Source organism: Anolis carolinensis, chromosome 1 (genome assembly GCF_035594765.1).
Source record: "Anolis carolinensis isolate JA03-04 chromosome 1, rAnoCar3.1.pri, whole genome shotgun sequence".
Taxonomy (NCBI): domain Eukaryota; kingdom Metazoa; phylum Chordata; class Lepidosauria; order Squamata; family Dactyloidae; genus Anolis; species Anolis carolinensis.
In genome coordinates, this window is record NC_085841.1 from 5465320 (window position 1) to 5482426 (window position 17107).

The window sequence follows — 17107 nt, forward strand, 5'->3', positions numbered from 1 at the left end:
GTCTTCTTCTGAATGCGCATAGACTACGTTGTCATCGCCATATTGGAGTTCTGTAATAGTCCCTGTAACTAGCTCCAGTTAATAACCTGGCTGCCAATCTTTGCACCAATTGCAGTTTCCGGGCCGTCTTCAAAGCTAGCCCCATGTAGAGTGCATTGGAGTAATCCAATCTAGATGTAGCCTTACCTACTCCTCCTCCTTCTCTACTCTTCTTCCTTCCACCTCTATGCCTCTCTTCTACCTTCCTTCTTCTCTCCTGTTGGTATCATCTGCCTTTCCATCCCTTCTTGCTTATGGATCCCTTGTGCCAGGATATTTGGATATGGGAAGAGCAAAGAAGGGTGCCATAGGGAATACAACAACAACAACAACAACAACAACAACAACAACATCTGCAAGCATCATCCGAAAATACATTACACAGTCCTAAACGCTTGGGAAGTGTTCGACTTGTGATTTTGTGATATGAAATCCAGCATATCTATCTTGTTTGCTGTGTCAGACTATGTTGTTGTGTCAATAATAATAATAATAATAATAATAATAATATCTACGTGCATCATCCGAAAATACATCACACAGTCCTAAATGCTTGGGAAGTGTTCGACTTGTGATTTTGTGATACGAAATCCAGCATATCTATCTGGTTTGCTGTGTCATACAATGTCGTTGTGTCAATAATAATAATAATAATAATAATAATAATAATAATAATAATAACAATAAGCCTTTATTTGTACCCCGCCTCCATCTCCCATAGGGACCTGGAGCAGCTGACACAATGACATGCAATAGTGCCATAACATACACAATACAACATGGTAATAGATCATTCAGTCGTGTCTGACTTTGAGGGTTGGTGCTCATCTCCATTTCTAAGCCGAAGAGCTGGCATTGTTCATAGACACCTCCAAGGCGTGGAGTGCCGTTACCTTCCCACTGGAGCAGTACCTATTGATCTACTCACATTTGCATGTTTTCAAACTGCTAGGTTGGCAAAAGCTGGGAGCTCACCCCGCTCCTGGATTTGAACCACTGACCTTTTGGTCACCAAGTTCAGCAGCTCAGTGGTTCAACCGTTGCACCACCGGGGTCTTCTTATATTAAAAATCCATACCCAGGACACCTCATCCTTATCCTGCTCAAAGGGGCAAGGAGAGCCCAATCTTTTGCCTGAGTCCTTGCCTGAGTGGCAGGTAGTGGGTATTTAGGTGAGAAGATATGTGTCTCCTTCTCTAAACACTAAGCCTGGATTCATTGACACTTCCTCTGGGGCTGAGATGTGGGAAGGATGGACCCATATGAACACATCTATGTGGCATTAAGTCCTCCTTTGTGGCTGCCAACGGTACCTGAATCTAGACACTTCCAGATGGAGGCCTCTGAAGAAAATCTCCCTTCCACTTCCTTTTATCACCTTGTTTATGGACAACTTGCGCATCAGTGTGGCATCACACAGACACACTGAAAAACATGCATTTTAAAAAGTGGGCCGTAATGCTGTGCACAACTGCATTTCAGAGCCCCGTTTGGGCACATATTTTGAATTAGCTTCTTCCCCAACTGTGGCCATTTAATGCTATGAATGAGTGAAAGATGTGGCTTGAATCTTATTGTTTTGTTCTAACTAGACTCAACTCCCTTGATTGGTGAGTGAACACTTGTGTAAATCCCATTGCGTCAGTGGATCTCCTCTACCTGGGGTTTGTCCATTCCAACATTACAACATTGCTAAGACATGCATTCTTTAAGGCACACAAAACGTATTTCCACACAATACATATTAAAATACACAATAACAAAGATTAAACATGAGGTGCAAGTGCAAAAGCTAGATGTGCAAAAGCTGATGTGCAAAAGCTAGATATGGAAAAGCTAGATGTGCAAAAGCTAGATGTGCAAAAGCTAGATGTGCAAAAGCTAGATGTACAAAAACTAGATGTGCAAAAGCTAGATGTGCAAAAGCTAGACGTGCAAAAGCTAGATGTGCAAAAGCTAGACGTGCAAAAGCTAGATTTGCAAAAGCTAGACATACAAAAGCTAGACGTGCAAAAGCTAGACGTGCAAAAGCTAGACATGCAAAAGCTAGACGTGCAAAAGCTAGACGTGCAAAAGCTAGACGTGCAAAAGCTAGACGTGCAAAAGCTAGATGTGCAAAGGCTAGACGTGCAAAAGCTAGATATGCAAAAGCTAGACGTACAAAAGCTAGATGTGTAAAAGCTAGATGTGCAAAAGATAAATATGCAAAAGATAAATATGCAAAAGCTAGGTGTGCAAAAGATAGATATGCAAAAGATAGATATGCAAAAGCTAGGTATTCAAAAGATAGATGTGCAAAAGATAGATGTGCAAACCCACAACAGCATTTCCAAGCTCCTTTTCAGTGCATATTTTAATTTCTGAATGTGCCAAAGGGTGTGCCACCATTTAATGCCGTGCTTTTATGCTTTTTATGACCTGGATCCTACAGATTTGTCCTAACCAGAATCAACCTCTTCGACTTATGTAAATCCCGTTGTGTCAATGTCCCTCCTGCACTCACCCGTTCCAATCAAGCGCTGGAAAAATTTGATCCCAAAGTGAGATCTGTGAGATACAGAAATCCTCGTAACTGCTTGTTAAAAGCCATGCAAGAAAAAAAAATCCTTTAAGCACACACAAAACAGAGACATCCAGGGCTTGGGATGGAGGGTTTGGAGAGGTGGGAAACATCGAAGGGAAGACGCGGAGACCCCGGGGATTTGGTTATAGGGTCAGGCTTCATTTCATTGCCCTGGATCCAGAATTAATCTCCAGCAGGCTGTGTGTGTGTTCGTGAGCTTGCACACACATACAATACAATGTAGTAGCAGTTTGACTGCTGTTGGTGATGAAATTGGGAACATAGAGAGAGGGGGAGGGAGGCAAGGAAGGAGGGAAAGAGAGAGAAAGAGGGAGATAATATTGCCAAGGAAGGCAGGAGCAGCCATGTTCTGCAGCTGACATCACTGCAGTGGAGCAGAATCGACGTTTTCTGTGGCCGCATGCAAGCTGCAGTGGTGGAGCTTTTATTTAAAGGGGGAAATATCTTCATAGACTCGTCAACAGTGATTGTCAGAAGGAGGAGATCTGCTCCTTCCCTTCTTTCCACCTCCCTTCACCCCGCCATGCTTCCAATGTACCTCCCTGCATCCCAAGGTGAATGTGAAGGAGAAAAGCCATGTTGATGATGCGCAGCTCAGCCTTGGGCGCCGCTGTCGGAGGAGGAGGAGGGGACGGCGTGCGGACTTGGAAGCCAAGCGTGATGGGAGAATAATAATAATAATAATAATAATAATAATAATAATAATTTTATTCTTATACCCCGCCCCATCTCCCCGAAGGGACTCGGGGCGGCTCACACGGGGCCACAACAATATAAAAGCAAAACAATAAAACAGATGAAGGGAGATGTTGACAAGCTGGAAAGCGTCCAGAGGAGGGTGACTAAAATGATTAAGGGTCTGGAGAACAAGCCCTATGAGGAGCAGCTTAAAGAGCTGGGCATGTTTAGCCTGCAGAAGAGAAGGCTGAGAGGAGACATGATAGCCATGTACAAATATGTGAAGGGAAGTCATAGGGAGGAGGGAGCGAGCTTGTTTTCTGCTGCCCTGCAGACTAGGACGCAAGGGAACAAGGGCTTCAAACTACAGGAAAGGAGATTCCACCTGAACATTAGGAAGAACTTCCTCACTGTGAGGGCTGTTCGACAGTGGAACTCCCTCCTCCGGGCTGTGGTGGAGGCTCCTTCTTTGGAGGCTTTTAAGCAGAGGCTGGATGGCCATCTGTCGGGGGTGCTTTGAATGCGATTTCCTGCTTCTTAGCAGGGGGTTGGACTGGATGGCCCATGAGGTCTCTTCAAACTCTACTATTCTATGATTCTATGAGATGCGGCGGAAGAAGTTTTAAGAGGAATATTGTGCCAACGTTTCAAATGGGGTTATTTATTTATCGTGTCAGAAACCAAACCGAGGCTACAGTTGTAATGTATTTAGAAACACAAACAAAGTTAAAAACTTGGCATTATACTAAATGTCCTCTGATCGGAATCTGGCCACTTGGAGTGCTTCTGGTGTCACTGCGAGAAGATCCTCCATGGTGCATGTGGCAGGGTTTAGACTACATTGTAATAAGTGATCTGTGGTTTGCTCTTCTCCACACTCGCATGTTGTGGACTCTACTTTGCGGCTCCATTTCTTAAGGTTGGTTCTGCATCTCGTGATGGAAAAGCACAGTGTGTTCAGAGCCTTCCAAGTCACCCAGTATTTTGTGTGCCCAGGAGGGAGTTTCTCATCCTGTCTCAGCCATGGATTGAGTTTCTGGGTTTTAGCCTGCCACTTTAGGACTCTCGCTTGCTGAGGTGTTCCTGCGCGTATCTCTGTAGATCTTAGAAAGCTGTTTCTTTTTCTTTTTTTCGTGTCAGGAGCAACTAGAGTTGCTTCTGGAGTGAGAGAATTGGCCGTCTGCAAGGACGTTGCCCAGGGGACGTCTGGATGTTTTTGATATTTTACCATCCTTGTGGGAGGCTTCTCTCATGTCCCTGCATGGAGATGGAGCTGATAAAGGGAGCTCATCCGCGCTCTCCCCGGGTGGGATTCGAACCTGGCTGCCTTCAGGTCAGGAACCCAACCTTCAAGTCACAAGGCTTTTATCCCCTAGGCCACCAGAGGCTGTTTCTTGATTTAAGGCGTTGGTGTGCTGGCTGATACCCGAATATGGGATGGGCCAGAGATGTCAATGCCTTGGTCCTTTCATTGTTGGTGTCCTGTTTGTCTTTCAAGAACAGCCTTAAAACACTGTGGTAAGTAAAGTACTTCAGCAAAACATAAAGTACAGCACACTCAGTGGAATAATGCAAAAGGAAGCAAGGAAGTCTTAGGGCAAGCACAGCTCTTAGTTTCTGATAAATTCCCAAAATCAAATAGCAGTCTTACTTTAGACAAAGAAGCAGCAATAAATCCTTAGGAGTAGTTTCCCAGATGCGGACTTGAAGCAGGCACAAGGGGAGCGAAGAGTCAGTTTGTTACCAGCAAGAGCGGGCTGCACCTGCTTCTGCTTTATAGCCCTGAGTCCCTCACAGCTGCTAGGGCAGTTACCAATCACTCAGCTGCATTTCTGGCAGCTATTCTAGCTGAATGACGTCTGTGCTCTGTTTCCTTTTGTCTCTCCTGAAATGAGGGTACTTGCAAAATCTCCTCCTCAGATTCCAACTGCTCCTCAGATTCATGAACACTCTCCTGCTCCCCTTCCTCTTCTGAAGAAAAGGAATCCCTAATGGTTGGCTGCTATTTCATGACAGATGTCAGGTGGTGCAATATTGGCTGAACAGTATAATCTCTCCAGTGGTGTGTGATATCCATGTCTTATTAAGAGCCACATCCACTGTTTTAACGTGGTGAGAGGTGTTCCACACTAGGCATGCGTACTCAGCAGCAGAATAGCAAAGCGCAAGGAGAGATGTCTTCACTGTCTCTGGTTGTGATCCGGAGAGAGAAAAATGATCTATGGACAGCAGAGTATTTCAGGAGATGAACAAACAAAGCAGAAGCCGGTTTCATCTTCCCAGTTCCTGATTGTCATCAAAACTTTGCTGTTGTGTACTTTCAAGTCATTCCCTGCTTACGATGACTCTGGGCTAGATCGATCTTCAGTCTCCTCCAAGATTGCATCCTTTGTGTTGGTATGTTTGATTCAGACAGTTGGGTCTGTGTGTACCTATCTGTCACAATATTCAAAAAGGTAACGATGACGAGACAGAGAAGAACTGAAAGCAATGCAGCAGGAACACTTGGAACAAGCATGCATCTTTTATGAGCCCATCCATGCCACATGTTTGAGCCTGTGCTTTAGGTACAAGGAGGTTGCGCAGCCAGGCTGAAAGGGTCTAGATCAGGTCAAGCAGAAAGCGGCTTCTCCCCAAAGATTGGCAACAGGGAAGCCAAGTACAAGGCTTGTTTTTTCTTTTCAGGACCAAGGACAGCAGCCCAGAAACTCAGCTGTGGCTCTGTTGGGAGACTTCTATCCCTCCTTCCTGAGCTGTCCTTGCTCAGCTGAAAGACAAGTAAACAGACGAGAAAGAAAGAAAGAAGGAGCACCGAGACGTTTCCACCTGGGAACAGACCTAGTTTCTAATTTGTGCTCAAAAACACGATCCAACATTCAACAATATGTCTTGGTGGATGGCCGATCCAGGTTGAGATAGGAACGGAGGAGCAATTCTCGAAGCAGATTGATAAAGAGAGCCACAACAATGACAACAAGCCGGTCAGGCAATCACTACATATTGACAGCTGCGATGGGTGCGCCTGGAATTGTTCATAGGCAATGTGAAAGGAATCAATGGCGCTGTCTGTGTTTCCTGTCTATGCCTGTCTCCTGCCATCCCTTGTCCATCTGACCTTGGGTGGTTTTGTCATGGCTCCAGCGGGTTGTTGTTTGGACCAGTTCTACTTGACCCTTGGCTCAGTGTGCTTGCTTGCTTGCTCACTGCTTTTAGGCCGTGTTAGGCACCCTTTCCTATTCCTTTCTCGTCCTGGATTAGCCACGTCATCTTCATTTGAATTGCCTCCCTCCTCACTGAGAAGCAGAAGCAACAATAGCAACAGCAGCCCCACTGGACCTCAATACCTCTTGCAGAAGAAGAGACCAGGTAATAAGATTCCTGCCTCCATCCCAAAAGAGACATACTCAGGTCCAGCACCATATACTTTTGTATGAGCCTACCATGCATGAGGTCTTATGGGGAGAGAAGGCACAGAGAGAAGGCCTGTCCTCCTCCTACCATCCCAGATCTGGTTGGAACATGGGAGAAGACTTTCTCTGTGGCTGTTCCCAGCATCTGGAACATCAGAACATGGAAGAAGGCTTTTCCAAGGCTGCTTCCAAGCATCTAGTACATCTGGTAGGAACAGAGCAGAAGGCCTTTTCCATGGCTGCCCCCAATATCTGGAGCTCCTTTTCTAGTATTATTCTTTAGGCAGGTGAGGGTTTTGAACATTGGGCTCAAGCAACATTGCGTTATATACTATATTGTTTATTTTTTTCATCTGAAGACAACTTTGAATGAGAGTTGACACAATAGACAGTGACAGGAGTAAAAAGCACAAAACAGAACCCCATACAAGGTAAGTATAGGGTTATTGCGTGTCTTCTGGGCTGTATGACCATGTTCCAGAAGTATTCCCTCCCTCAGGAGAGAATGCTTCTGGAACATGGCCATACAGCCCGGAAGACACACAACAACCCTGTGATCCTGGCTGTTGTGACTCAGCCTCAGAGTGACTCTGATGAGGATTTTGGGATACAGGTTCAAGATGGAGGGATTCAGGTTCAGGATGAGTTTCAAGATGACTCTGATGGGAATTATGGGATTCAGGTGCAGGGTGTTCCTGCTGTGGAAGATGGGGAACAAGGAGGCTTTCCCACGGGAGGAAATGGTGTTGTTGATGCTGATGTTTCCCAGGTGCAAGAAGCAGGAAGGGAGAGCAGTTCCCAGCCCAATAACACTAATGAGCAGTTTGGCCTGGATGATACTCTGGACCGGGCAGCCACTTGGAATATAGGGGAGTTCACAGAAGTCTTAGAATAGCAAATAAGAGAGAGATCAAAGGGCAAAGAAATGCCTTCATGTTATGCTATTAAGACAGTCTGTTGAGAGAGGAATCTTTGTCAAAGCAACATCTCGTTTGAGTTAGAAGCAGCTGTTGCTTTCTTAGTTATTCTGTAATCAAGTTCATGGGACTATGTCATGTATTAATGGAACCTTGTTTTATTCCTAAGATTTTCTTGGATTAATCTGTATAGTCTTGGTTTTGCAACAATCTTTTGGATCTTTACTTTTGCTTTTTTAAAGAACTATTTATTTCCTATTTCCTAATAAACTACAAAAGACTTCAATCTGTGTACAGCCTGGTGTGTTCAGCAAGGTGAAGCTATCCTGAGACGCGACACCGGCCATGAAAGTATAGTTCCCCTTCATCTTCCCCCTCAGCAACATCTGCTTCATAATCCTTCTCCGTGGCAGCTATGTCCTCCTGGAGAGCTCTCCTTCCTTCTTACTCTCCCCGACATACCAATGGAAAAAGGCATGCTTGGCAAACATCAGCTCAAACTTGTGGTCCAGGCAAGCCCAGGCTTCCACAATGGTGGTTGTGTTGCTCGGCATGCTATACTTTGGCCAGGTCACCCCAGGGACCACTGTAGGGGGCTGGTAGTTGATGCCCACTTTGAAACCAGTAGGGCATGCTATGCTTGGTCTTGATGGTGGCAATAGCAACACTTGTCAGAGTAATTTACGCAGCACAGCAGCAGTTGGATGGAGTCAGTGGAATGGAGAACGAAGAGACACCCAGAGACATTGGTAAAACTATATACAAAGTTTTACTGTACAAGACAAACAGACTTGCAGAAAATAGACACAGGACTCTCACTCTAGGCAGACAGAACTGAACTGAACTGATGTAATCAGTAATGCACAAACACTTGTGTCTGGACACTCCCCAGTTCCAGCCACACATCAAGGTCATCACAGCTTCTCAGTAATTAACTCTTTACAGACTATAGTACACTCTGGATGATGCAATCAGTATGCAATACAAACCAAGACACAAATTGCATTTAAACACTATCAATACACAAATCCCACATTAACAACACTGATATCTTTAGGAACCACATCCCCACAGTACAAGAGGCAGCAGTCCATGTATTTACTGTGATGAGGATCGCATTTCATTACCTAGTTGGCTGGTGTCATGTATCATGTTCCACAGTTGATGGTTGTTGGTGGTGTCATGCCTAGCAGTTGGTGATGGAAGGGGTTAATGTCAGTCCTAGTTCTAAAGGGCAGAGTAATCTGTAAGTAAGAATTTGCAGGTGAGAGCAATTAAGGGTGGAGGCCTGCAAGAGATAGGATGCAGCTGGGTTTAACTGGTTATAAGGAGCTGGAAACTGATCTTTGGGAGAAAAGTATTTGTCCTACTTTGGCTGTGGATGCTGATGGTTTTCCCCCCAGGTTTGTGGATTTTTGGTATCCTGACCAGTCTCCTGAACTCTTGGAACTCTGGAACCTTGAATCTCTGGACTGACTAGTAATAAATACAGTCAGCCCTCCGTATGTGCAAGTTTCCTTTTTGTGGGTTTTATTAATAGTGTGATTCCAGGTGTGGTCTGACCAAGGGTAGCATCACCTCCCTGGTTTTAGACATTAGACTCCTATTTATGCAGGCCAAAATCCCATTGGCTTTTTAAGCTGCCGTATCACATTGTCAGCTCAGGTTTAACTTGTCCATGAGAACAACACTAGTTTTGTCAACATCTCCTGTCTCCGCCATCCAACCAATTTAACAGTCATCAAGCACATTGAGCAATGGTCAGATGGTAACTGGGGTGCAGCAAGATGAAGTCTTCAGCTTTCTCTTGCCAGTGAATGAGTCTGTGAGATATTATGTTGGGGTTCTGCTTAGGTTGCCTCAGCTTTCCTGTTCAGGAGACGATTGGAAACACCATCCTCCTGAGACTCATCACCATCCGAATAATCTCCACTATCCAATGTAGCTGCTGGCTCCTAAGGTGGGTTTTGGGAAGAGCATTTACTTTTTTTTTTTAATTATTTAAAATTATTTTAATTATTTTATTTGTGATTTTAAGGTATGCATAAAAAATGAAAGAAAAAACGAAGAAACATACGAAAAGAAAAACAAAAAACAAAAACAAAAAACATACATATGTAAAGTAATAGAACAAGCAAACAAGAACGTAAACCAAAGCAAACCCCCGTATCCACTTCCAGCTCCTCTGCACTGTTTTGTAAAACATCCTTGCAACATTGGATATATTCGGCAAATCATTGTATATACCCTAGAGTCTAAAAGTTCCTGTAAACGATAGTCACAAAAGATCTATATTACTTCTTAGCAAATATTGTCGCAATTTGTTCCAGTCGGTCCATTGTCTTGGCGAGATGCTCTGTGATACTTTTTGTGTCAATAAATCCATGTTTTTGATATCAATTAGCTTCAGCATCCATGGGGAGAGCATTTACAACCATAGCAATAATGCCATGACTGTGAATATGGAGCATTACTGAATAAGGAGCCGTTACAGATCTGTAACTCTAAATTATGAATCTGTAGCTGCAATTCAGGATGTAAGCCAGAAATACTCAGGAATACTAATTGCATATAAGACACATTTATTTAACAGCTTTATTGTAAGGGTTGTTGTATGTCTTTCGGGCTGTGTGGCCATGTTCCAGAAGCATTCTCTCCTGACGTTTCACCCACATCTATGGCAGGCATCCTCAGAGGCTGTGAGGTATGGATAAACTAAGCTTTATTGTAACTTTTATGGCATGGCTTTAACTGCCTCTTGTTTTAGTCAATGTGCTGACTCACTTTGGGTCCCGTGTCTTGTAAACTATTTCAGCTTCCAGGATCATCCTGTCTGAAGTGGTCTTTTGATAGATAAGGAAGCAAAGGCCTTTGTGGTTCTCAATTTGATACTTAATGAAAAACTTTCCATAGTTTTCGGTTCATGGGGACGATGTGGAAAGCAGAACTAAGGAATGGAGACTTGGTTTCTGGAGAGAACTCGGCTGTGTCGATTATTATGGCATTCAATTATCCTTTCCTAATGAGGATGAAACCTGGTCTATTGAAGTCAATTGTTTCATATATATATATATATATATATATATATATATATATATATAGTAATTGAAGAGCAACAATAAAAGCAAGTGCAAAATATGAGTCGATCCCGGTTTCCGAAAACGCTGCTCGCAGTTCATTTTTTCCACTACAATTAGCCACCCATTGATTTGCAGCCATTTCAGATCAATGAACAATCTGCAGCAGACTAGCGGTTTCACAACCTTTCTTCTTCTTCAATGGTACTTCGTGGTGGAACCCTTGAGTCCACAGCCAGACTCATGGAAATCAATGAGTATAGCAAAGTGTCTGGTGGGGGGCCTGGGAGGGGATGTGTGTGTTTTTGGGCCCAGTATGTGGACACTTTGTAAAAGTGCAGAAAGTAGAATAAGGCTTTTAACGGAATATTAAAAACAAATGAACCAAGGTTTTGTCGAAGCGTTTCATGGCCAGAATCACTGGGTTGCTGTGAGTTTTCCAGGCTGTATGGCCATGTTCCGGAAGCATTCCCTCCTGATGTTTTGCTCACATCTATGGCAGGCATCCTCAGAGATTGTGAGGTCTGTTGGAAACTAGGCAAGTGGGGTTTATATATCTGTGGAATAATGTTCAGGGTGAGAGAAGGAACTCTTGTATGTCTGAGGCAAGTGTGAATGTTGCAATTGGCCACCTTGATTAGCATTGAATAGCCTTGCAGTTTCGAACCCTGGCTGCTTCCTGCCTGGGGGAATCCTCAGAGAAGCGTTAGCTGACCCTGATTGTTTCTTAGCAAAATGCACAGATATCTATTATATGCAGCAAAAAAGGAAAAGTATGGTATATAAAATATAGTTCAGAGTGACTTATTGCAGCTGGCTGCTAACCAGCCTGCACCACAGCCCGGCCCCCTAGTCGAAGGTTCTTTTGGAAACCCTGGAGTATCCCAAGATTGTGTGGTAATATGGAGAGCTAGATCAGGCCTGATTCAGTTCAATGTGTCAAAGTGTTTGCAGCGCAGCAGTAGTTGGATGGAAGCAGTGGAAGGCAGAACAAAGAGACACTCAGAGATGTTGGTAAAACTATTTACAAAGTTTTACTGTATGCAGCAATAATCAACACAAACAGACTTGCAGACGACAGACGAACACAGGACTGTTCTGTTCTCCAACAGAACTTGACTCGAACTCTAGGCAGACAGAACTCAACTGAACTGAACTGAACTGAACTGATGCAACCGTTATGCACAAACACTTGTGTCTGGATACTCCCTAGTTCCAGCCACACATCAAGGTCATCATAGCTTCTTGGCAATTAACTCTTTCCACACTATGGTACATTCTGGATGATGCAATCAGTTGTAATAGAAGCATGGCACAAACTGCATTTAAACACTAAACACCCAGAGATTATTTCGGTCCGAAGACCAAAATTTGCTTGAAGTCCCTAACATATGGACTTATCATTTGTCTTCTACTAGGCAGAGAGCCTTCTCGGTTGTAGCCCCTCATTTATGGAATGCCTTGCCAGTTGAAACTCGAACTATCCGAGACCTACTTGCCTTTCGGAAAGCCTGCAAAACCTTTCTCTTCCGACAAGCTTTCGATGGGTGAAAAACTCTGGGCTATGTCTGTTTTTATTGTTGTTTTCATTGTTATTTTAAAGCAAATTGTATTGTTTTAATTTATTTCTGTAAACCGCTCTGAGCCAAACTGGGAGTAGCGGTATACAAGTCTAATAAATAAATAAGTAAATACACAAATCCCACATTAACACAATGGAAGTAGAATATGACAGGATCTGCATTAGGCATGAGCAAACTTCAGCCCTCCTGGTGTTTTGGATTCCAACTCCCACAATTCCTAACAGCCGGTAGGCTGTTAGGAATTGTGGGAGTTGGAGTCCAAAACACCTGGAGGGCTGAGGTTTGCCCAGTCCTGATCTACATTGCAGAATGAACTGCCATGGCTCAATGCTATAGTTTGGTAAGGCATCATCATTCTTTTGCAAATAATGCTAAAGGCCTTGCAAAACTACAACTCCCACGGTCCCATAGCATTGAGCCATAGCAGTCAAAGTGGTGCCAAAGTGCATTAATTCTACCCTATGCTATGATTTATGTCAGTGCTACGAGATCCCTTTCCATACCAATATTATTCATAGCTATGTTGGTGATGTAAGCTCCCCGCCTATGTTCCCATTCCTCACTGCTTGGGAATACATGGGCTATGACTGATGAAAACCTTGGAAGGCAGGAGAGAAGCTGAGTAGGTTTATCCCGGCATCAGGAGGCGGTGAATCAGTGCCCTCGATTTCTCTCTCTCCCATGACTAATAAATGCAGAGCTTAAAAATGCAAAACTATGGAGTTGCTTCAACTGAATCATGTCAGCAGTTAAGGGAATCCAGCTTTCCTTGGCGCAAAATGTAGGTTATGCTGGTGTAAACCACACGAACTATAGTAATAAATACAGTCAGCCCTCCATATGTGCAAGTTTAATTTTTGTGGGTTTGATTAAAAGGAACTCTTTTGGAATTTCTTTAAGGTCAGTCTCCACTGGAGAAAACTTCCTGGAGAGGAAGAAGACTTTTCTATGCTGAATTCCACAGGAAGTTTTCGCCCTGGTGATTTTCATTATTCAAACTTTATATAAATAAAACTAGCTGTGCCCGGCCATACGTTGCTGTGGTGAAGTATGGTGGTATGGGAAATAAAGTATTGAGGAATTGGTGGTGGTTAAGGTAAAAGGTAAAGGTTTTCCCCTGGCATTAAGTCCATTATAAATGGGTTATATAGCTGTGTGGAAGGGCCTTGAGTCACTGCCATATAATCCAGTGCAAATTAGATAATATGTGGAAGAGGCCTAAGTGAGGCCTAACTCGGCCTGTCCCCTGGGCTGAGTGGGTTGCTAGGAGACCAAGTGGGCAGAGATTAGTCCTCTAAATGGCAGCAATGTGATAAAAACAATTATTCCTTTCCCTCTAATTAGGACTTTACTTTTCTTTTCTTTTTGTTGTATCAACCTAGAGGCGTGGATGATGGGCTGTGTTGTCAAATTTCGAGGTTGGGGAGCCTGTAGTTTTGTTGTTTTGTTGGTCGCCGTGATGCCATCACTCATTTATATATATATAGATATAAAATATAAAATATAAAGTAAATGTATTGTAAATTATACAATTACAAAGGATAAAACTTATGGGCAAAAAGGGAAAACAAAAATGAGCCACGCCAAGTAACAAATAGTATAGCAACTGTGTATATTATTATTTCTTTTTTCTCTCCTCTTTTTTATGTCTTATTTTTTTTACCTGTCCCCATTGCCCCCATTTTTTCCTGTTCACTTACCCTCCCCATGCCCCCTACTCCTTTCCACTTCCACATAGTCTGTATATAGTGTACAATGTTTTTATTGTATTCAGAAAAGACGATCTTTGTTGTTATAAGAACTGTATCAAAGTTGTTTACAAACCTTACAATAAAAATGATATTATAAAAAAATAGGAAAAAAATTCCATGGGAATTATCATAACGTTGTGCTGGAAAAATTAGGGATGGCCATTGCACAAGTACAATCACAAAACAGACCTCACAAACTTTGAGGATGCTTGCCATAGATGTGGGCAAAATATCAGGCAGGAATGCTGCTTGGAATATGACCATACAGCCCAGAAAACGCACAGCAACCTATCCATGTTTATGATCAATTTGTATCTCTTTTCTTTTCTCTTTGGATAGGGTTGTACAGCGTATTCAGCCCTGAGAAATGTATGCTGTGTTGGTTGGGGGCCACAAACATGGCACAGGGTGCATCTACACTGTAGAATTAATGCAGTTTGACATCACTTTTAACTGTCACGGCTCAATGCTATGGACTATGGAAAACTCACAGCAACCCAGTGATTCCGGCCATGAAGCATTCGACAACACAGTTCTCTGGTTCTTCAGCCTTGATGTGGATTTTTTCAGTCTATTTTGGAGAAGCCCATGGAGAAATGTCTCAATGTATCCGACACCAGGTATGTCAAAAACTTCTAAGGAAGTGAACAAAACTTGGTTAAAGTAGGAGACACTTGGTTTTGGGTAGCAGGAATAGGACTCAAACAAGCCTTTCAGGATCAGGGAGAGCTCCCAGTTGAGAGAAATGTCACTTCTATAACACAGCCCAACAACAACAACAACAACAACAACAAATAAACAACAATGGGTTGTTATGAGTTTTCCAGGCTGTATGGCCATGTTCCAGAAGCATTCTCTCCTAATGTTTTGCCTGCATCTGTGGCTGACATCTTCAGAGGTTCTGTTAGCATTGAGGCAAGTGGAGTGCATATATAACTGTGGAATAATGTCCAGTGTGGGAGAAAGAACTCTTTGTCTGCTTGAGGCAAGTGTGAATGTTTCAATTGGGCACCTTGATTAGCATTGAATAGCCTTGCAGCTTCAAAGCCTGCCTGCTTCCTGCCTGGGGAATCCTTTGTTGGGAGGTGTTAGATGGCCCTGATTGCTTCCTGTCTGAAAAGGTCAGCAGGTCAAATATCCCCAGAAACAGGGCTAACATTTGAGGGACCAAAATGTGTGTTGCCCATTGTCATGTTTTGAGCGAGAAGAAAGTATGGTCCAAAAGTTGTTTTTGTGGGCCTTGATCGCTCTCATCCTTGAAACCCTCTTCTCAAAAGGCATATATATACTGTGTGTTTCTGTGTGTGTGTATATGGGACCATAGAGTTGGAAGAGACCCCAAGGGCCATCCAGTCCAACTTCATTCTACCAGGCAGGAAGGCACAGTCAAAACCCTCCTGACAGATGGCCATCCAATCTCCAGAAAAGTAGACAACATCATGCTCCGAGGCAGCAGCATATTCCACTGTGGAATGGCTCTTACCATCAGGAAATTCTTCCTAATGTTTCGTTAAATCTCTCTTCCTACAGTTTGAATCCATTGCTCCATTGTGTCGTACACCATTGGAAACCAAACCTGCTCCATCTTCAATATGGCACCTGGTCAAATATTTAAACATGGATATCATGTCCCTTCTCCACCTCCTCTTCTCCAGGCTAAACTCAAAAGGCTCTCTCTAAAGTCTTCTAGATCTTTGGCCATTGTGGTTGCCCTTCTCTGGACACTCTCCATCTTGTTCATATTGAACTGGACACAGTGTTATTCCAGGTGAGGACTGACCAATGCAGAAGAGAGGAGACTTTTCTCGATCTCAACAATATCCTTCTGTCCATGCAGCCTTGAATTGCATTGGCTGTTGACTAATGTCCAGCTTGTGCTCTACTAAGAGTCCTAGATGTCTTTGACATGGACTGTTTTTCAAGCAAGGTGTCTCCCATCTTCTATCTCTGCAATTTAGTCTAGTAAAGGCTGTGGTGCAGGCTGGTGAGCAGCCAGCTGCAGCCAGCTGCAACAAATCACTCTGACCAGAGGTCATGGGTTCGATACCAGCTCGGAGCCTGCGTTTGTCTCTGTCTTTGTTCTATGTTAAGGCATTGAATGTTTGCCTTATATGTGTAATGTGATCCGCCCTGAGTCCCCTTCGGGGTGAGAAGGGTGGAATATAAATACTGTAAATAAATAAATAAATAAATAAATAAAAGTATTCCAGGAATGTTTTGCTTCCCTCGAACTTGACATTATAACATTAATAATAACATGGCTGTGTGCACAAGCTTTTAACGAGTAATATGATAACGTCGACATGGTCCGATTGAAGGCTGAAGCATGAGGTTTTTAGACAAATGGATCTAATTTACTTATGTTTTAATTTTTATAATGTATTTTAATGATGTATTTTTATAGTTTTAATTGATTATATGTACTGTTTTTTGTTTTATTATTATGTTCTTGGCATTAAATGTTGCCAACTGTGTAAGCCGCCCTGAGTCCCCCCGGGTGAGAAGGGCGGGGTATAAATTCTGGAAATAAATAAATAAATAAATAAATTATACTAGTTCAAGATTGGGAAAGGAGTGCGGCAGGGCTGTATACTCTCACCGTCCCTATTCAACTTGTACGCAGAACACATCATGCAACGTGCGGGGCTTGAGGAATCCAAGGCCGGAGTTAAAATTGCTGGAAGAAACATTAACAACGTTAGGTATGCAGATGATACCACTCTGATGGCCGAAAGCGAGGAGGAGCTGAGGAGCCTTATCACCAAGGTGGAAGAAAGAAGAAAGTGCAAAAGCCGGGCTGCAGTTAAACATCAAGAAAACCAAGATGATGGCAACCAGACCGATTGATAACCGGCAAATAGAGGGAGTGACAGATTTTATATTTCTAGGCACGAAGATCACTGCAGCCAGGAAATCAGAAGACGTTTCCTTCTTGGGAGGAGAGCCATGGCCAACCTTGATAAGATAGTGAAGAGCAGAGACATCACACTGGCAACAAAAGTCCGCATAGTCAAAGCAATGGTATTCCCCATAGTGACCTATGGATGCGAGAGCTGGACCATAAGGAA

At 43.3% G+C, this 17107-nt stretch overlaps 1 long non-coding RNA gene across 1 annotated transcript; it reads left to right on the forward strand.

Annotated features, from left to right (window-relative positions):
• The first annotated feature begins 7983 nt into the window (after window positions 1-7983).
• Window positions 7984-16587, forward strand: LOC134295672 (uncharacterized). Its single transcript, XR_010002290.1, has 3 exons — window positions 7984-9588; window positions 14379-14659; window positions 15570-16587. It is a non-coding gene; the product is annotated as an uncharacterized LOC134295672 (long non-coding RNA).
• The last annotated feature ends 520 nt before the right edge of the window (window positions 16588-17107 follow it).